The sequence below is a fragment of the Anthonomus grandis genome, chromosome 12 (genome assembly GCF_022605725.1).
Source record: "Anthonomus grandis grandis chromosome 12, icAntGran1.3, whole genome shotgun sequence".
In the NCBI taxonomy this organism is placed as follows: Eukaryota; Metazoa; Arthropoda; class Insecta; order Coleoptera; family Curculionidae; genus Anthonomus; species Anthonomus grandis.
Window position 1 is genome coordinate 3,080,610 of NC_065557.1, and position 22,582 is coordinate 3,103,191.

At 31.7% G+C, this 22,582-nt stretch overlaps 1 protein-coding gene across 4 annotated transcripts in view; it reads right to left on the reverse strand.

Moving 5' to 3' along the window:
* The window catches only part of LOC126743223 (ras-like protein family member 10B), a 64,008-nt gene that overhangs the window by 29,378 nt on the left and 12,048 nt on the right, over nucleotides 1-22,582 (reverse strand). Inside the window, exons 1-2 of one of the 4 annotated variants that reach the window (XM_050450215.1) lie at nucleotides 20,361-20,486; nucleotides 12,133-12,337 (exon numbers count right to left, since the gene is read on the reverse strand). The exons of 1 other annotated variant lie outside the window; for it this stretch is intronic. The gene's annotated coding sequence lies outside the window, so the exon portion shown is untranslated. Of the gene's footprint in view, nucleotides 1-12,132; nucleotides 12,338-20,360; nucleotides 20,487-22,582 lie in introns of those variants that run through there. 2 more of the 4 variants (XM_050450217.1, XM_050450216.1) reach the window with 2 other exon arrangements.

Below are 22,582 nucleotides of genomic sequence, written 5' to 3' on the forward strand. Positions count from 1 at the left end.
TGCTTCTTCCAGAAGGTTCGTTTTTTTTTAATTTAATTTTCCATATTGTTTATTATCTATTCTCAATTTCTCTCTGCATTTCACGTTGTCTTTTGATTATAGAAAAGACTTATCGTTTCTTCTCTTTCTATCCCGTTTAACTTTTTTATTTGATATTTTTTAACCCAATTTTTTCACTTTTTGGTAGTTGACTTCTTATATATTTTGTAATTTTTCTGTAATTTTATTTATATTTCATTTTTCATGCTATTTATTCTGATCTTTGCCAATTGTATCTATCTATATCTCCAACGTTTTACTGAAATGTATCTTATGTATCCTACTTTTTCTTTTCTGTTTTTTTGAGAACGAAAATTTTTTGAAGAAGAAGTCAATAAATAGTTTAAAAATTTGTTAATATTTTGCTGTGTTTTATTTAATTAAAAAAAACTCATTAAAGGTAATAATTAAAAAAAGAAATAGAAGTATTAAAATATGAAAAGGAATCCACTTAAAAAAAATTAAATCAATAAACATGAAAACCTTCATTTTTATGAAATCTTTTACTTTTTATATTTCAATCTTTAATACAAATTGAGTTTTTAAATTTTTTAATTTTTAATTCTCTTTCGATCTTAGCTTCGATTTTGAAAAAAATATTAAATAATTTTCAAGAACAATTAAATAAAAAAATTTAAAGAGTATTAAATTTTTGTATTTTTAAGCTTGCATCATGAATTTTAAAAAGCGTTAAAAGTTTTAAATTTAATTAAATCTAATATATCAACTCAGTTGTGGAACTAATAAATCTTCATTTGTTGCTTTTGTAGTTAAATAATTAATAAATAAATGCATAATCTAAATGTATATAACTTCCATTTTTTTAAGAAGGGTTAATAATTGAATAAAGTTTTACTAAAAATTAAAGTCTTTATAAATTATTCAATTTTTTCAGTCAAAAGTGCATAATTTAATTGTACGTAACCCATATTTTCTTTAATTAAAAAAATCATAAAAAAACTGAAAAAAAATATTAATTTAAAAAATTAATTAGATGCATAATTTAAATGTATATGACTCGTATTTCTTAAAAAAATTGTAATTTAAGTCCTTCTCGGTCTTAAGGCTAATTAAAGGAAAGTTTAAAATATTTACGAATAGAGTTAGTGAGTTGAGATAATTTCACAGAATAAATAGAAAAAATTTAAAATGCCTAAAATTAATCAAATAATAATGAAAACCATAAGATAAAATTTAATTTCGATGCTATTAAATGCAAAATTAAAATGTATACGACTCACTTTCCTTTAACAAAAAATTTTTTATTTTATTAAAATCTTTGCACCCTATTTGAATTAATTAAAGAATATAATTAATTAATTTAAAAAAAATTAAATAGGGACAAGTTAAATCAAATTAATAAATTCAATACTTAAGACTAAAAGGTTTGAAAATCGAAAAAGTAATACTTTGTCTCGAATTAAATGCATAATTTAAACCTGTTAAAAAAAAATTGAAACCCCTGTCGATCTCAGAATTACTTAAAAAATCATATTGAATGCATAACTTAAATGATCATAATGCATCGTTTCATTAATTCCCCTAAGAAAAATTATGCATAATTTGTAATCGATTTTGTGCCTAATGCACTCCTGCATAAGAAATTGTGCATCAAGCATCATTTTTACTTAAAAAAATTAAATTTCCGGAAAGAAAATGTTGAATTAAAAGTCATATTTTATTTAAATAGCTCAATTAATAATAGCAATAAAAGTAACGAAGATATTACCGCATTTATGAAATGATGATAAGTTTTACATTATTTGTTACATTTATATGGAGTGGCAGTAATAAGCATGCTTTTAAGCCTCCCTAATTAAAAAATGGCGTGATTCACATAAATTGTGTCTCAACATTTCAAGGATCACTATTAAGTATTTCTAAATAAGAAGAAAATCATGGTTGTGGACAGACCGATTTATTTAGGACTAACTGTCTTAAGTGTGCACTTAAATACATAGAAATAACTAAAATACCAAATATGGACTATAAAAACCCATAGCAAGTGGGTAGTACTGCTTCAAATGTGAGCATGTTTATTTTCCTATAGGGTTAATTTCAATATTAAATAAACACAATTTATTTATTTATATAGCAATATTTAATCTTCCACTAAAATTTTATTGACGCATTTTTCAAGTCGCTTCAGATATTTTGTTTACAAATTACACCCTCAATAATACTTATAATTGGCAAATAATCGTTAATAAATTCTCTTGCTTCGAAACTATTTTCATTAAACCGATTATAATTCTAAATAACCAAGTCCAAAGTGGGTTTATTAGCCGAACAACCCCGGATACACCCTTTCGTTTTTCTTAATTCAAAAAAATGGCACTCAAGAAACGCTTTTTGGCCATTTTACCCCCGGAGTGGTCGTCTCTCGAGGGTCGTTATCTCCTTTTGCTTTCGCCCTTCTTTGTGTAGGTTTTTACGGTTACTCGCTTATTTTTTTTTTAACTAAATTTGCGTTTTCTTGATTTTAAAATGGGGGTATGTGGGCTGCAAAATGCCACCGAATAAGTGCACCGTCGGCATACGTTTAAGGGATGACGACGAGTCAGCGGATTTACTCTCGCCGAATAAGGAATATTTGTCTTGTAAATATAATTTTAGTTTATCAAGTTAAATAAATTCTGCAATCATGTGTTGCTCGTTAACAATTTTTATTTTTTTTTGGACTGTAACTCCGGTTTCCTCGAACTTTACACGTACAAGTTCTTTTCTCTGGTGGACGTTTTAACATCAAAATATTTCAGAAGCAAAATTTAAAGTTTTGATTTTTTACCGTCAAAATTATAAAAACATTCCTATATTCAAAGGAATGTTTATTTTTACCTAAAATAGCTCATACAAAATAAATTTCAAATGCAATTCTACCAAAATTCCAGTGTTTATGAATTTTATTGAGGTGTACTGCCACTGGAAAAAATTCAAAGAAAATTCCAATAATTTTAAAATATTTCACCAGAGTATGATTTTTAGAGTGTGCTCTTTAACGAAAAAGATTCTGGTAAAAAATTCCAAAAGTATAAATAATTTAATAAAATTTTGAAGAAAACTTAGAAGAAATCTACTAAATATAAACGGAATTTCCAACTTGTTTTTAAAGGTGCAAAACCAAAGAAATTCCAAAAAATCTTCCAACAAATTAATCGAATACTTAATCATTCTTAATAAAAAAAATTAAAATTGCCCTAAATCTTTAGAATTAAATTTAAACTTACTGAAATGTTATTTTTGAACAAAAAAGATGTTAAGTGCGTTTTCCTATAACAATATTAATATTTTTCTCGATAAATCATTCATAGAGACAAAATATTATTTTTTTAAAATTATCCATGAAAATGTGAAATATGTCCCTGGAAATATACAGGGTGTTTCAAATTAAAAAAAATATATTTTATTTTTGTGACGTATCCGATTTACACTTTTTTTGTGCTGCATGATGGTGTTTTTAAATTTTTAATAGGACGTTTCGTCTTTCGCCAACCAATCATCAATTTCGAGTAATTACTATTATTTCAAAAAAATTAATGATTTCAAATAGGTTTTTATTTTCGGTCTTTGATTATTAAATTTTTGAAATAAATTTTCCGAGCATTCTCATAATAATCCAGGTATTTGGAATAGAATCTTGTTTTGTTCCTGGACTTTAAAATAATATTCCACATCTTAATGTGAGTTTTTGTTTTCAACTTTTAATTCCAGAAATGTTGAAATTAAAAAAAAAATTTTTTGGCATTTTCCACATTTTTCGAATATCCTTACATAATTCCAGGCATTTGGAATAAAATATAATTTTACTCCATGACTTTAGAGTCATTTTCCACGTCTTTCAAATATTTTAAATCATTAATCTCTTAATTTTAATGTTCTAAAATAATTTTTGTTTTTCATTCCATTTTTTGAGATTTTTTGACAATTCGTATGGTACTCCAGTCATTTGTTTCAATCCAGAACTTTGGATCAATTGCTTTAAAATATGTTTTTGTTTCAGAAATTTTGAAATTTTTGACATAATTTTCAGAATTTTCCAGAATTTTTTTTTTGATATTTTTATAATATTCGAGACATTTAAAATAAAATCTAGTTTTATTCCGGGATTTTGAAATCATTTTCTACGTCTTCCAGGCATTTCAAATCACGTTTCTTTTAATTTTAATATTTTAAAATACGTTTTGTCTTTTAATTTTTTATTTCAGAATTTTTGAAATAATTTTCCCAGACTTTTTGAGCATTTTTACATTATTCCAGGCATTTGTAGTAGAATTACAATATTGAGGTAATTTTTTAAAACATTTCGAAATACCTGTAAATATTTACAATAAAATCTAAGAAGTAAATATTTAGAATAAAATAAAGAAGTAATGTGTGTGCACTACTAACTATGTAATAATGTCTAATGTGTAATACAGTTAAAAAAATTTGAAAAAAATATCAAAAATGTTCATAAAAATTTTTCTTTAAATGTTCAAAAAACTCCTTAAATTAGAAAAGTCAAAATATAGCGAAATAACTCAAAAATTTCAAGAAATTCCACTAAAAGGCCGAAAAATTATCAATAAAATAAGTAAAAAAAATTATATTTTACTGCTGTCTCAAGAGTCTAAAATTCCAATAAAAGTCGTAATAAAATAACAGAAGTTTTTCAAAAAATACAAAAAAATTTTATTTTAATTTAAATAATTTAACAAAAATCCTTGAAAGTTTACACACTCAAAAAGTATTCTGATTCTCTCATTAAATAATTAACTATTCCCTGAAACTTTGTTTAATTAACAGTTTATCTAAATTTAGTAACTTTTGAGATCCCAGTACGTCAACTGTCTGGAGTTAACAAGATGGCGTCTTCAAATTCCAGGAGGCATTGAGGTCAGGACATTAACCCTTAACTGTCTTAAAAATTGATAACAAACGCAATACTCTTGGACTATATAACAGTCGAATTAAAATTTAAATATTAATTTTCCTTACTCCGATATCTGCTAAAAAAAATGAATTTAAAGTTATCTGAATCAAAAAAAGGACTTGGACTATTAAAGAAGATTAACCATTGGTAATATTGGGCGTGGCTCTTGTTTTTGTTTTAGTCCAGGAGCTACGAACAAATTTTGTATAAATTATAGCAAGTGACGTTTTCCATGTTAAGTGTCTCTGAAGTGTCAAAACAGTTTCGTATATAAAGCTCTTGGACTAATAATTTCACACCTTCTCACTCTTACACTTACATTGGATTAAGGTAAAACTTTGACAGCAGTTTGAAAATTCGGAAAAAGTCATTTTTCGACCTCGTTTTTGAGGCCAAAAATGGGCTCCAAAAATGTAATATCGCAGCTACTATCAGAGCTACGACCTTGCGGATGGTCTCGTTGGATTCAGAAAGATGAAACTAAGATAAAACCGTTGAAATTTTCCAGATCGGACCAGTAGAAGCCAAGATATTGACCTCCAAAGTTTGGATTTTTTCGTTTTTCGGGTATACCCCCCCGTATCGATTTTTTTCACCAAAAATTTTTTTTTTCGAAATCGAATTAACTATACCAGCGTCTTCTTTAGACCACCTACATTACGAAAATACCGGGTTATAACGAGATTCGAGCAGAACTAACTGAATGACAGCACTTTGAAAATTCGGAAAAAGTAATTTTTCGACCTCGTTTTTGAGGCCAAAAATGGGCTCAAAAAATGCGATATCTCGGCTACTATTAGAGCTACGACCTTGCGGATGGTCTCGTTGGATTCAGAAAAACGAAACTAAGACAAAACCGTTGAAATTTTCCAGATCGGTTTAGTAGAAGCCGAGATATCGACCACCAAAGTTTGGGATTTTTCGTTTTTCGGGTATACCCCCCCCGTATCGATTTTCTTCACCAAAATTTTTTTTTTTCGAAATCGAACTAACTATACCAGCGTCTTCGTTAGACCACCTACATTACGAAAAAACCGGGTTATAACGAGATTCGAGCAGAACTAACTGAATGACAGCACTTTGAAAATTCGGAAAAAGTCATTTTTCGACCTCGTTTTTGAGGCCAAAAATGGGCTCCAAAAATGCGATATCTCGGCTACTATTAGAGCTACGACCTTGCGGATGGTCTCGTTGGATTCAGAAAAACGAAACTAAGACAAAACCGTTGGAATTTTCCAGATCGGACCGGTAGAAGCCGAGATATCGACCTCCAAAGTTTGGATTTTTTCGTTTTTCGGGTATACCCCCCCGTATCGATTTTTTTCACCAAAATTTTTTTTTTTCGAAATCGAACTAACTATACCAGCGTCTTCGTTAGACCACCTACATTACGAAAAAACCGGGTTATAACGAGATTCGAGCAGAACTAACTGAATGACAGCACTTTGAAAATTCGGAAAAAGTCATTTTTCGACCTCGTTTTTGAGGCCAAAAATGGGCTCCAAAAATGCGATATCTCGGCTACTATTAGAGCTACGACTTTGCGGATGGTCTCGTTGGATTCAGAAAGACGAAACTAAGACAAAACCGTTGGAATTTTCCAGATCGGTTTAGTAGAAGCCGAGATATCGACCTCCAAAGTTTGGGTTTTTTCGTTTTTCGGGTATACCCCCCCGTATCGATTTTTTTCACCAAAAATATTTTTTTTCGAAATCGAACTAACTATACCAGCGTCTTCTTTGGACCACCTACATTACGAAAATACCGGGTTATAATGAGATTCGAGCAGAACTAACTGAATGACAGCACTTTGAAAATTCGGAAAAAAGTCATTTTTCGACCTCGTTTTTAAGGCCAAAAATGGGCTCCAAAAATGCGATATCTCAGCTACCATTAGAGCTACGACCATGCGGATGGTCTCGTTGGATTCAGAAAAGCGAAACTAATACAAAATTATTGGAATTTTCCAGATCGGACTGGTAGAAGCCGAGATATCGACCTCCAACATTTGGGTTTTTTCGTTTTTCGGGTATACCCCCCCGTATCGATTTTTTTCACCAAATAAATTTTTTTTCGAAATCGAACTAACTATATCAGCGTCTTCTTTGGACCACCTACATTACGAAAATACTGGGTTGTAACGAGATTCGAGCAGAACTAACTGAATGACAGCACTTTGAAAATTCGGAAAAAGTAATTTTTCGACCTCGTTTTTGAGGCCAAAAATGGGCTCCAAAAATGCGATATCTCGGCTACTATTAGAGCTACGACTTTGCGGATGGTCTTGTTGGATTGAGAAAGACGAAACTATGACAAAACCGTTGGAATTTTCCAGATCGGTTTAGGAGAAGCCGAGATATCGACCTCCAAAGTTTGGATTTTTTCGTTTTTCGGGTATACCCCCCCGTATCGATTTTTTTCACCAAAATTTTTTTTTTTTCGAAATCGAACTAACTATACCATCGTCTTCTTTAGACCACCTTCATTACGAAAATACCGGGTTATAACGTGATTCGAGCAGAACTAACTGAATGACAGCACTTTGAAAATTCGGAGAAAGTCATTTTTCGACCTCGTTTTTGAGGCCAAAAATGGGCTCCAAAAATGCGATATCTCAGCTACTATCAGAGCTACGACTTTGTGAATGGTCTCGTTGGATTCAGAAAGACGAAACTAAGACAAAACCGTTGGAATTTTCCAGATCGGTTTAGTAGAAGCCGAGATATCGACCACCAAAGTTTGGGATTTTTCGTTTTTCGGGTATACCCCCCCGTATCGATTTTCTTCACCAAAATTTTTTTTTTTCGAAATCGAACTAACTATACCAGCGTCTTCGTTAAACCACCTACATTACGAAAATACCGGGTTATAACGAGATTCGAGCAGAACTAACTGAATGACAGCACTTTGAAAATTCGGAGAAAGTCATTTTTCGACCTCGTTTTTGAGGCCAAAAATGGGCTCCAAAAATGCGATATCTCAGCTACTATCAGAGCTACGACCTTGCAGATGATCTCGTTGGATTCAGAAAAATTAAACTAAGACAAAACCGTTGGAATTTTCCAGATCGAACCAGTAGAAGCCAAGATATCGACCTCCAAAGTTTGGATTTTTTCGTTTTTCGGGTATACCCCCCCGTATCGATTTTCTTCACCAAAATTTTTTTTTTCGAAATCGAACTAACTACACCATCGTCTTCTTTAGACCACCTTCATTACGAAAATACCGGGTTATAACGAGATTCGAGCAGAACCAACTGAATGACAGCACTTTGAAAATTCGGAAAAAAGTCATTTTTCGACCTCGTTTTTAAGGCCAAAAATGGGCTCCAAAAATGCGATATCTCAGCTACCATTAGAGCTACGACCATGCGGATGGTCTCGTTGGATTCAGAAAAGCGAAACTAATACAAAAGCATTGGAATTTTCCAGATCGGACTGGTAGAAGCCGAGATATCGACCTCCAAATATTGAGTTTTTTCGTTTGTCGGGTATACCACCCCGTATCGATTTTTTTCACCAAAAAATTTTTTTTTCGAAATCGAACTAACTACACCATCGTCTTCTTTAGACCACCTTCATTACGAAAATATCGGGTTATAACGAGATTCGAGCAGAACTAACTGAATGACAGCACTTTGAAAATTCGGAGAAAGTCATTTTTCGACCTCGTTTTTGAGGCCAAAAATGGGCTCCAAAAATGCGATATCTCAGCTACTATCAGAGCTACGACTTTGTGAATGGTCTCGTTGGATTCAGAAAGACGAAACTAAGACAAAACCGTTGGAATTTTCCAGATCGGTTTAGTAGAAGCCGAGATATCGACCACCAAAGTTTGGGATTTTTCGTTTTTCGGGTATACCCCCCCGTATCGATTTTCTTCACCAAAATTTTTTTTTTTCGAAATCGAACTAACTATACCAGCGTCTTCGTTAAACCACCTACATTACGAAAATACCGGGTTATAACGAGATTCGAGCAGAACTAACTGAATGACAGCACTTTGAAAATTCGGAGAAAGTCATTTTTCGACCTCGTTTTTGAGGCCAAAAATGGGCTCCAAAAATGCGATATCTCAGCTACTATCAGAGCTACGACCTTGCGGATGGTCTCGTTGGATTCAGAAAGACGAAACTAAGACAAAACCGTTGGAATTTTCCAGATCGGTTTAGTAGAAGCCGACATATCGACCTCCAAAGTTTGGATTTTTTCGTTTTTCGGGTATACCCCCCCGTATCGATTTTTTTCACCAAAAATTTTTTTTTCGAAATCGAACTAACTACACCATCGTCTTTTTTAGACCACCTTCATTACGAAAATACCGGGTTATAACGAGATTCGAGCAGAACCAACTGAATGACAGCACTTTGAAAATTCGGAAAAAAGTCATTTTTCGACCTCGTTTTTAAGGCCAAAAATGGGCTCCAAAAATGCGATATCTCAGCTACCATTAGAGCTACAACCATGCGGATGGTCTCGTTGGATTCAGAAAAGCGAAACTAATACAAAAGCATTGGAATTTTCCAGATCGGACTGGTAGAAGCCGAGATATCGACCTCCAAATATTGAGTTTTTTCGTTTGTCGGGTATACCACCCCGTATCGATTTTTTTCACCAAAAATTTTTTTTTTCGAAATCGAACTAACTACACCATCGTCTTCTTTAGACCACCTTCATTACGAAAATACCGGGTTATAACGAGATTCGATCAGAACTAACTGAATGACAGCACTTTGAAAATTCGGAAAAGTCATTTTTCAACCTCGTTTTTGAGGCCAAAAATGGGCTCCAAAAATGCGATATCTCGGCTACTATCAGAGCTACGACCTTCCGGATGGTCTCGTTGGATTCAAAAAGATGAAACTAAGACAAAACCGTTGGAATTTTCCGGATCGGTTTAGGAGAAGCCGAGATATCGACCTCCAAAGTTTGGATTTTTTCGTTTGTCGGGTATACCCCCCCGTATCGATTTTTTTCACCAAATTTTTTTTTTTCGATATCGAACTAACTATATCAGCGTCTTCTTTGAAACACCTACATTACGAAAATACCGGGTTATAACGAGATTCGAGCAGAACTAACTGAATGACAGCACTTTGAAAATTCGGAAAAAGTCATTTTTCGACCTCGTTTTTGAGGCCAAAAATGGGCTCCAAAAATGCGATATCTCAGCTACTATCAGAGCTACGACCTTGCGGATGGTCTCGTTGGATTCAGAAAAATGAAACTAAGACAAAACCGTTGGAATTTTCCAGATCGGACCAGTAGAAGCCAAGATATCGACCTCCAAAGTTTGGATTTTTTCGTTTTTCGGGTATACCCCCCCGTATCGATTTTTTTCACCAAAATTTTTTTTTTTCGAAATCGAACTAACTATACCAGCGTCTTCTTTGGACCACCTACATTACGAAAATACCGGGTTATAACGAGATTCGATCAGAACTAACTGAATGACAGCACTTTGAAAATTCGGAAAAGTCATTTTTCAACCTCGTTTTTGAGGCCAAAAATGGGCTCCAAAAATGCGATATCTCGGCTACTATCAGAGCTACGACCTTCCGGATGGTCTCGTTGGATTCAAAAAGATGAAACTAAGACAAAACCGTTGGAATTTTCCGGATCGGTTTAGGAGAAGCCGAGATATCGACCTCCAAAGTTTGGATTTTTTCGTTTGTCGGGTATACCCCCCCGTATCGATTTTTTTCACCAAATTTTTTTTTTTCGATATCGAACTAACTATATCAGCGTCTTCTTTGAAACACCTACATTACGAAAATACCGGGTTATAACGAGATTCGAGCAGAACTAACTGAATGACAGCACTTTGAAAATTCGGAAAAAAGTCATTTTTCGACCTCGTTTTTGAGGCCAAAAATGGGCTTCAAAAATGCGATATCTCGGCTACTATTAGAGCTACGACTTTGCGGATGGTCTCGTTGGATTCAGAAAAATGAAACTAAGACAAAACCGTTGGAATTTTCCAGATCGGACCAGTAGAAGCCAAGATATCGACCTCCAAAGTTTGGATTTTTTCGTTTTTCGGGTATACCCCCCCGTATCGATTTTTTTCACCAAAATTTTTTTTTTTCGAAATCGAACTAACTATACCAGCGTCTTCTTTGGACCACCTACATTACGAAAATACCGGGTTATAACGAGATTCGAGCAGAACTAACTGAATGACAGCACTTTGAAAATTCGGAAAAAGTCCAGGATAATAACCCTAAACTGTCTAAAAAATAGAAAATAGACGCAATGCTCTTGGACTATATAACAGTCTAATTACATTGGATCAATGGTAACATTTAGTCCAGGCATTAACCTTAAACTGTCTAAAAAATAGACGCAATGCTCTTGGACTATATAGGAGTCGAATTAAAATTTAAAATTTTTCTTACTCCGATATCTCTTGAAAAGGGACTTGGACTATTAAAGAAGATTTACCATTGGTAATATTAGAAAATAAAAATCTTGGGCGTGGCTCTTATTTGTGTTTTAGTCCAAGAGCTGTGGACCATTATTGTATACATTGTGACAGATTCTTGGTATTTAGTGTATGTGGGTAAATGATCTGTTTATTATTTATCAAAATTAATGTAGGAATCTTACTAAAATGCCAAAAAATTTGTAATTAATAGGGTAGAAATTTTAATTTTTTTGAATCTGTTAGTATTTTCTAAATTATTCATAAAATACCAAAATAACTCTATGAAATGTCAAAACATTCCAGAAAAAACGGAAAAAACAACAAAATATTTTGTCAAAAGAGAATTGTTGATTTTTATTTTTTTTTAAGTGCAATAATTCTTCTACAACGTCTAAAAGAACTCCACTGATTTTCAAAACATTATTGAGCAAGATACTTGACTAAAATCCGACTTTTAGAGTAGATTTTTAATTTATTTTGTTAAACACATTCTTCTCTACTGTTTATTCTTACTTATTTCTTCTAATAAGTAAGTCTTTTAGAGATTCAATTCCTGAGACTCTCCTGATATTTCAACTACATATTACATACCCCAACCCTTTTCAATAAACTTCCATATGAACCTGAACCCTTAAGGTTGTACTAAAGGCTCCAAAGTACATCAATATGCATGTTTTAAATTACTATCATTATAATCATGTGTTAAAAGTGTACTTTATTTATTCTAAACTTGACTTTACTCTAAAAAGACTTACCCAGATGCCTCCTAGCATTCGGCGTGATCACCGGCTGTATTTCCTCGTGCGCCTCTGCCACTTTGACAGTTCAATTAAAACCCTCCCAAAAAAAAAATACCAAAAACTCAAAACTACTCTTAAAATTGCCCAACTATCGTTTCCAGATGCGCCATAGTCCTCACACAAAATAAACTCAACTTTATCCCCGCACTTTCAGCGAGAACTTATAACGAGTTTATAATTAATTTTATTCCAGTTTGAAAGTTTAATGCGATGACGTCGAAAGTTGGAGAAATCGAAGCGACAAAAAAAAAATAATAATCTGGATTAAGTGGAACAAATAACAATATTGCCTGGTAAAAGTTTACGGGGGTTTTAAGGAACGCTTTATTGGGATTATCAATCATTTCCTGTTTGTCGTGAAAAGTGCATGCATAGCGACCCTTAATATAAAATACTTTCGTGACGGTAATTTATCATAAGTAATTGACGGGCTTAAAATATGATTCTATTGAGCATTATAATGGTTAAAGTTATTTAGGGTGGATAGGTTAGAATGTTTTTGCTTATAAAATTCTACGTAATTTTCCTAAAAGAAAAGGTGTCAAGAATCTTGTCACTCGTTTGCGAGCGTAAGTTACACTCATAAAGAGAGTAATAAAATATTACTCTCTACCTATTTGAAATAAAGTATAGAATTTGTACGTTTCATAGATTTTCTTCATAAATAATTTAAACTATTTTTCGGTTAAAAATGAAGAAAAATTGTGCCGGAAAAATTCTATTTTCAGATCATTTAAATAAAAAGGGTTACTTAGAAACAAATATTATTTTTACAGAAAATCGTTAGATTCTATTAAAAATGTTATATTTGTTTGAGGTAGCAAGAAAGCATTGTGATAATTAATATAATAATAATAATTGCGAAAACCTTAAGGTTATGTGAGAAAAGTATACTTGCAAAAACTATATAGTTTTTTATCACTTATTATTTTCTGCAAAAAAAAAGGTTTTTATTAGGCCGACCCTTAGCCCCCCCACCCACCCCACACAACTTACCAGTAAGAAATTGTTTTAAAAAATCATTGTTTTTTCCAAATAATACGCATAAATAACAGCTGGTTTCGTCGTTAATATCTAATCTAATAACATAGTTTGTTTATATGTATTTAATATAATTATATATATGTATATTTAATGCAAAAACAGTGCTATTAGATTGGATATTATAGACGAAAAACGGTGATTTTTCAAGAGAATTTCTCACTGGGCAAATGTTAGGGTGGGTGGGGGGGTAAGGGTTTTGTTGATTAAAAACAATGTTTTTGCAGAAAATATATATTCAATATTTATTTTAATAACACTGTTTATTTAAATTTGATATAATTTTATATATAAATATTTAGTATAAAAACAGCCCTATTAGATTGGATAATATAAACGAAAAACAGTAATTTTTCAAAAAAATTTCATCAAATATTTAAGGTGTAGTAATCGTATCACAAACCAGATATGTAAATCCCATGTGAATTTTTGTAATGCTGAAATTTTCTTCTTTTTGTAAACAGAATCGTATATGATAAACGTATATTCTGCATTTAAATAAACATTCCTTGAGAACCAATAATTTACTAATTTTACTTACTGCTAACTCTAACTGCTACTTAACATGCTTCCTCCTTTACAATTCCTCAATCCGCTTATAAGACTCACTTTCATTAATATCCCACGTAATATTAGTTTAGACATTCAGATCAAGACCATATTTTTCGTTAGACGTGACACAATGAATACATTTAACAACATTAATTTATTTATTTAATGTATCAACGGGCTTTGGCCCAATATTACAAAAAAAATATAAGAATAATAATTGGATGATTAAACTAACCTAACCTAACATACAATTAAAGCTTAGAATATAAAGATTACCTATAACTTGGAACAATCAGTTCAGAGAAAAAAAAAAAAAAAAGACAATACTTATAGTTAACACAAAGGAACAATTACCATCACAATTCACAACACCTTATAGTTCTAGTTTAAGACAGCATTATCAACTAATAAGATTTAATTTCTTAATGAACCCTGTGCGCCCCTCAAAGCAATCAATTACATCAGTATACTGATTAGCCAGCCTAACAGTCCTTGCCAGAAAAGAATTGTGACCATAATTTGTGCGGTGTGTTTGGCTATAAAAAGAAGTAACTTGCCTTGTTGATCTAGGTGGAACATAAAGACCTATTTTATTAAGAAGTGCAGGACAAAAGCTTTGAGAGTGAAGGATGTTGTAAAATACCTTCAAATCTTTATGTCTACGACGAGTTTCAAGACTTCTCAAATTTAATGAGGCTGGTAGTCAAACTCATCCTGATAATTTATAGGTACTCCATTTTGCTTAAAGGCAATATATCTTAAGAATTTATGTTGTACACTTTCAATCTTATGAATATAATTATTATAGTATGGAGACCAAACACAGGAACTGAATTCTAGATGAGGACGCACAAGTGCACAATAGAGCAAACAAATAGATGAAATATTATAAAAGTCCCTTGAGCACCTCTTGATAAATCCAAGCATCTGCAGAGACCCGGTAACTGCCCCCGAAATGTGCGGAATATAACTTAAAGGGCTATCCAGTGTCACACCTAAATCCTTAATATGAGAGACAGATTTCAATATGGTGTTACCAACAAAATAGGAGTGGTTTACGGGGTCTCTATTTCTTTTAAAGGACATTGAGTAACACTTTCCAGCATTTAGATCCATACCATTTGTTGTACACCAATCAACAAGCCCATCCAAATCCGATTGGAGTCTGAAACAGTCCTCCAGAGATGAGACTCTAAGGAAGAATTTTAAAACATCTGCAAAAAGAAAAAAGAAGCTGTACTGAAAGCATGTTGATATATCATTAATGTAGAGGTTAAATAACAAAGGCCCTAAGTGGGATCCTTGTGGGACTCAAAGCCCAGAACTCTAACGAGCTGCGTTCGACCCACCAGGTAGGATTAATATTAGATTCTTTTCTTAACCTTCTTACAATCCTTTAATAAACCTCCATATTGACTACTATGGGAAACATCTACAAGCACCATGTTCATTCTTTTTTTCTCAATAAAACATCAGATGCAGAAGCATCAACTTTATGTGTGGACTTTAATTTTAAAGTTGGCTCTAAATTATTTTGCTCGGATATGCCTACCACTTAGGCCTACAGGTCCATCTAAACTGTAAGTCAGTCATTTTGAATCTGGAACTGAATAGTGATAGATTGAATAGTAATTAAGCCGGCATTTTTAATTGGTTTTTCCATATACAAACCAGCTGCAATATCTGTAGGTTTTTTACCTTCTATCGCTTGTTTGACATTTTTTCAGGTCACTTTCGCTTAATGAGAAGAATCTTGTTGGCATGGGATGGTTTAATAACATTTAGGGCCGATGGTATCGTGGCTTGTTTAATACTCATAAGTCCGGCCATTTTCCGCTAACAAGAAATCTACTTTTTAATTCATCTCTTTAAAAATTGATAAGTGTCACTGATATGATCAGTGGTATCGAAATCTTCGGCCAAACTTCTTTTCCTAGTGCATTCCAGTCTATTTCCATCAAATGCACTACTAGGATCACAAATTTCATATTTCCAACTTGATTTTTTTAAATGAAAGCCTTGCATACCACCAACATGTCCAAATTTTGGGTCACTGGACAACTGTCTTGTCAGAAGTATTTTCCTTTGTATACGTGTGTTATGTCTTGTCAAAATAAGCTCTCAAAGCTCTTATTGTATAAACTAAAATTTGAGTTTCGAAGAGTCTTACTTAAAGTGCCTCAAAGCATCACAGACCTACAATAACTATTTTACCACGAGCAGCATCGAATCTACTGGACAATATGGAACAAAATTACTATGAACAACAAGGCTTTTTCTATAATTTGACAAAAATCTATAAGTTATACTCTAATATAGAAATTCTTTGGTACCACTTAATTAAATTTCAAAAGCTGTTAAAAATGTCCATTTAAATTCTGCACTAAATAGCATATTCTTCACTTAATTCGTCTGTTTTTATGTATGTTTCTTCCAATTAAACTTCCAAATTGTTCAAAATTTATACGGGACCTAATCTGGTATTACGAGTCCGAAAAAGTAGATTTTAATTGGAGAGTTGGTCGCCAGACTGGACACGGGTGACGAGAGATTACGATTTTATTTTCTTTTTCGGGGGTGTTAATTGGGACCAGCGGTTTTGGGGTTGATTTTCGGTTTTATTCGGTTAATTGAGGGGCATTTGGCAACACTACGTTAATAGTATTTTAAATAGTTTATTAAACACATTAATACAATCTCTGTTTGACTCATGCGATGTAGTTTATAATAGCTCTGGTGCAATTTTTCTCATTCTATCAAACTGTAATTCTTGAATCTTTTTTACTGACTTGTAACTGATTCAATAAAGTAACTAATTACTGGTTCACTTTAGTTTTTTTATTGCTAAAAGTCACTAATTGGGGTTTTCTTTGGTTTTTATTATACTTTCTGGAAAAAAAGTAGCATTTTGATACGACGATATGCGATGAAAATACTTTTAGGTACAGGATTTTGATTTATTTGGCATTTCTGTCGAATTTTGACTGTTGTAGAAAAATTGATTAAAAATCCAAATTTACGATCAAAATTTTGTTTTTTTTAACGTATAATTTTTAAATTGAAATGTTTGTTTATTTAACGGTATTTTTCTGGATTTGGTGGAATTTACGTGAAATTCTGAATATTCTTTGGAATTTTTACACCCTAAAAACTCGTCCAAAGAAACCTAACTTATATTCACAAAAACAGGTAAATTAAGTGTTTTTCCTTATTAGTGCATAATTCAATTGGACGTGACGCATAACTTCATTTTATTGATTTTAAAACAACACTTTAATAATCATTCACATTGAAACAACATAATTTCGCTTGTAACGTTAATTTTTTTAATATTGGGATTAATAGTTTTTTTTTTAAATTTGGCTCTAAAACTGAGCTACTTCCACTCGGTTGTTATTGGTTGAGCTGTAGACAAGGAAAGCGCTATTTTTAGCGGAGGAAAATATATTTTCTTGTAGACTTGTCATTACAGCATGCTTCTGGAGTCCAGTAGATTATTGACATTTTTGGGGCAAATAGAGGGTCCATAAAAAACATTAATTTGTCAAAGAAAAAAAAACGTTTGTCGCTAAATTAAAATGTTAATTTTCCAGCAAATCCTTTTGCATCTTAATTGTAATTGAAGCGATACATAAACTCGCTTACAATAAAAAGGACTTATGTAATTTACTTTAATTTAAATACAATGTAGGATAATGTAGGACAACGAACAAAAGAGCAGGACACAAGAAGAGGTAAAAGACTTATGACAGTTACATATAAAAAATAATAAATATAATAATATTATATATAATATTGTACAATTATATATACTATATAATTGACCCAAAACCATCGACAAAATAGAAATATCAATAATGCACGGTTGGTATGGAATTTTTTCACCAAAAATTGAAATTTTTCGAAATCGAACTAACTATACCAGCAGCTTATTCTGATCGCGTACATCAAGAAAATACCGGGTTATAATAAGATCTGAGCAGAACTAAGGGAATGAGAGCGCTTTGAAAATTCGAAAAAAGTCATATTTCGACCTCGTTTTTGAGCCCAAATATGGGCTCTAAAAATGCGATATCTCAGCTAATATAAGAGCTACGACCTTGCGGATGGTCTCGTTGGATTCAGAAAGACGAATTTAAGATAAAACCGTTAATTTTTTCCAGAAAGTACCTATAGAAGCCAAGATATCAAACTCCAAAGTTTGGGATTTTTCATTATTCGGGTATACTCCCCCGTAGCGAATTTTTTACCAAAAATTGAAATTTTTCGAAATCGAACTAACTATACCAGCAGCTTATTCTGATCGCGTACATCAAGAAAATACCGGGTTATAATAAGATCTGAGCAGAACTAAGGGAATGAGAGCGCTTTGAAAAAAGTTATGTTTCGACCTCGTTTTTGAGCCCAAAAATGGGCTCCAAAAATGCAATATCTCGGCTAATATAAAAGCTACGATCTTCCGGATAGTCTCGTTGGATTCGGAAAAACACAACTAAGATAAAACCGTGGGAATTTTCCCGATAGTGCCCATAGAAGCCGAGAGATCAACCTCCAAAGTTACTTTTATTACTATTAATTGGAAGAAAAAAAAAGCTAATACTTATACACTTGTATCAAACAACTATAAATGCACATCGTGTATCATGCATTGATTTAAAATTCTTGAAAGAAACCTTTTAATACGTCTGTTAAATCTATAAATGATTCCTCATTTGAATGGCCACAAATCGTCTATTTTCCATATTTAAATCAAATTAAAGATTAGAAAAAGAAGGACACCTTATAACTCAAGAATTACGGTTTGATAGAATGAGAAACTATACCAGAATTATTATAAACTACATCGCATAAGTCAAACAGAGATAGTATTAATCTGTTATTTAAAATACTATCAACCTTGCCTTGCCAAATGCCCCTCAATTAACCGAACAAAACCGAAAATCAACCCCAAAACCGCTGGTCCCAATTAACACCCCCTAAAAAGAAAATAAAATCGTAATCTCTCGTCACCCCTGCCCAGTCTGGCGACCAACTCTCCAATTAAACTCTACTTTTTCCGGCTTAAAACACCAGATTAGGTCCTGGATAAATTTTGAACAATTTCAGAGTTTAATTGGGAGAAACATACATAAAAACAGACGAATTAAGTGAAGAATATGCTATTTAGTGCAGAATTTAAATGGACATTTTTAATTTACTTATTTAATAAAAAGTAACATGGTTACAGAGTCAGAACAGCTTTTGAAATTTAATTAAGTGGTATCAAAGAATTTCTATATTAGAGTATAACTTATAGATTTTTTTCAAATTGTAGAAAAAGCCTTGTTGTTCATAGTTGTGTTCCATATTGTCCAGTTAGTTCGATGCTACTCATGGTAAAATAGTTATTGTAGGTCTGTGGTGCTTTGAGGCACTTTAAGTAAAACTCTTCGAAACTCACATTTTAGTTTATACAATAAGAACTTTGAAAAATTTATTTTGAACCTATTTTAAACGGTTAACATAACATACGTATACAAAGGAAAATACTTCTGACAAGACAGTTGTCCAGTGACTTAATAGACGCAAAATTTGGACATGTTGGTGGTATGCAAGACTTTCATTTAAAAAAATCAAGTTGGAAATATGAAATTTGTGATCCTAGTAGTGCATTTGATGGTAATAGACTGGAATGCACTAGGAAAAGAAGTCTGGACGAAAGTCTCGATACCACTGATGATATTAGTGCCACTTATCGATTTTTAAAGAAAAAAAAACAAGGAGATGAGTCAAAAAGTGGATTTCTGGTTAGTGGAAAATTGCCGGACTTATGAGTATTAAACAAACCACGATACCATCGGACCTAAATGTTATTAAACCATCCTATGCCAACAAGATTCTTCTCATTAAGAAAAGTGGCCTAAAAAAAAGTCAAACAAGCGATAGAAGGTAAATCCTAAAGATATTGCAGCTGGTTTGTATATGGAAAAACCAATTAAAAATGCCGGCTTAATTACTATTCAATCTATCACTATTCACATACAGTTTAGATGGACCTAAACTAATGGAACATAAAATTAAAGTGGTAGGCATTTGTGAGCAAAATAATTTAGAGCCAACTTTAAAATTAAAGTCAACACATAAAGTTGATGCCACTACATCTGATGTTTTATTGAGAAAGAGAGAATGAACATAGTGTTTGTAATAAGGACGTTTATTAAAGGATTGTAAGAAAGTTTATTCTTCCGGTATAACCGGAAAAGTCAGAACTGTCAAAATATTTTAGTTGTGTGGCCCCCATCGACTCTACAAAATTTTTGAAAAACTAGTTTCCGAGATATCGATCGCATCTATTCGTCGTGAGACACCCTGTATAGGGTGTTCTATTTAAAATAAGAAAGTTGGTATCGACTACGGCCACATGAGACACACTGTATACAAAATTTTTATTAAAAAAAAATGCGCAATCAAAAATGTTAATTGACGTGTACGAGCGTTTTTTCGAACACGCTCTAATTTATTTTTAATTGGTTTTGTAAATAAATAAATATATTATTATTATTAATTAAAACTTTTTGTCGCTTTTTTCTGATTTTGCAAAAAATACCAACAACTGTCTATACATCAAGCATAACGCCTTTAAAAGCCTTCAATTTCCACAATTTTCTACGTAAAATAAAACCGCGAAACTCCACGTGAAAACTCGAACTACTAAACCGAACGAACCTGACTCACGGACGAAAACCACCACGAAACTAAAACAACGCTTCCCTGTGGGCGCTTTTGGACTTTATGTTGGATGTTCGAGCGTATGCGCGTAACGAAAAAAGCATTTTGTTGTCTTTGGATGTCGTATTAATATCGCATACATGGGGGTGTCATTAATGCCGGTGAATAGGGAACGACGCTTTTCTCTTTTTTTTTTTTTTTTGATACATTAAGCCTTAATGGAAAAGTTTCTTTTTTCATTTTGCTACTGTTGAGAAGGCAAAGTGGGTTAAGGGGTCACCTATGGAAATTCAGTTCTTTCATAAATTTTTGAATAAAGCCAAATAACCGTAAATTAAGTGGGTCTACGGTGGAACTTGTAAAGGAGTTTTTGGTCATGATACTCATTAGATTAATAAAATTAGTAAAATCGGTGAAGTAGGTTGTGAAATATTTAGATTTTTATTTGAACCTTTAAAATTATCAGAAATTGTTCAAAAATTTCAAAAACAATTAAATTAGTTCGAATCTGGTTAATTCATAGTGAAACTTGTAAGTACACCTTTAGTAAATAAATTCATTAGCTTTTATTCAATTTAAAAATAAATAAAATCTATGAAGTAGTTTTTAAAATATCAACATTTTTGTAGAGCCTTTGACAGTATCAAGATTTATTAAAATAATTAAAAAATAACTGAAATAACTTAGTAGTAGATCGTAGAATAGAGAAGTAGATCTACAGTAAAATGTGTACATACACTTTAAGTTAATACATTTATTTATTAGCTTTTATTAAGTTCTAAGATAAATAAAATCTATGAGTTAGTTTCAGAAATATCTAATTTTTTGTAGAGTCTTTGACACTATCAAGAATATTATAAATAGTTCAAAAAATAATCGAATAACTCCAAATCTAGTAGATCTACAGTAAAATGTGTAAAGACGCTTTAAATAAACAAATTCATTAGCTTTCCTTAACTTTTAAAATAAATGAAATCTATAAATTAGTTTTTAAAATATGTACATTTTTGTAGAGCCTTTGACAGTATCAATATTTATTAAAATAATTCAGAAAATAACTGAATAACTCCGAATCTAGTAGATCTACAGTAAAAAGTGTAGATACACTTTTAATAAATACATTCAATAGCTTTCTTCAAATATCAAAATAAATAAAATCCATGGAGTAGTTTTTGAAATATTTGGATTTTTGTAGAGCCTTTGACACTATCAAGATTATTTTAAATAATTCAGAAAATAACTGAATAACTCTGAATCTAGTAGATCTACAGTAAAATGTGTAAATACACTTTTAATAAATACATTCAATGGCTTTCTTTAAATATCAAAATAAATAAAATTCATGGGGTAGTTTTTGAAATATTTAGATTTTTGTAGAGCCTTTGACACTATCAAGATTATTTTACACAATTCAGGAAATAAATGAATAACTTCGAATCTAATAGATCTACAGTAAAAAGTGTAGATACACTTTTAATAAATTCATTCAATGGCTTTCTTTAAATATCAAAATAAATAAAATCCATGGGGTAGTTTTTGAAATATTTGGATTTTTGTAGAGTCTTTGACACTATCAAGATTATTTTACACAATTCAGGAAATAAATGAATAACTTCGAATCTAATAGATCTACAGTAAAAAGTGTAGATACACTTTTAATAAATTCATTCAATGGCTTTCTTTAAATATCAAAATAAATAAAATCCATGGAGTAGTTTTTGAAATATTTGGATTTTTGTAGAGCCTTTGACACTATCAAGATTATTTTAAATAATTCAGAAAATAACTGAATAACTCCGAATCTAGTAGACCTACAGTAAAAAGTGTAGATACACTTTTAATAAATACATTCAATGGCTTTCTTTAAATATCAAAATGAATAAAATCCATGGAGTATTTTTTGAAATATTTGGATTTTTGTAGAGCCTTTGACACTATCAAGATTATTTTACACAATTCAGGAAATAAATGAATAACTTCGAATCTAATAGATCTACAGTAAAAAGTGTGGATACACTTTTAATAAATTCATTCAATGGCTTTCTTAAAATTTCAAAATAAATAAAATCGATGGGGTAGTTTTTGAAATATTTGGATTTTTGTA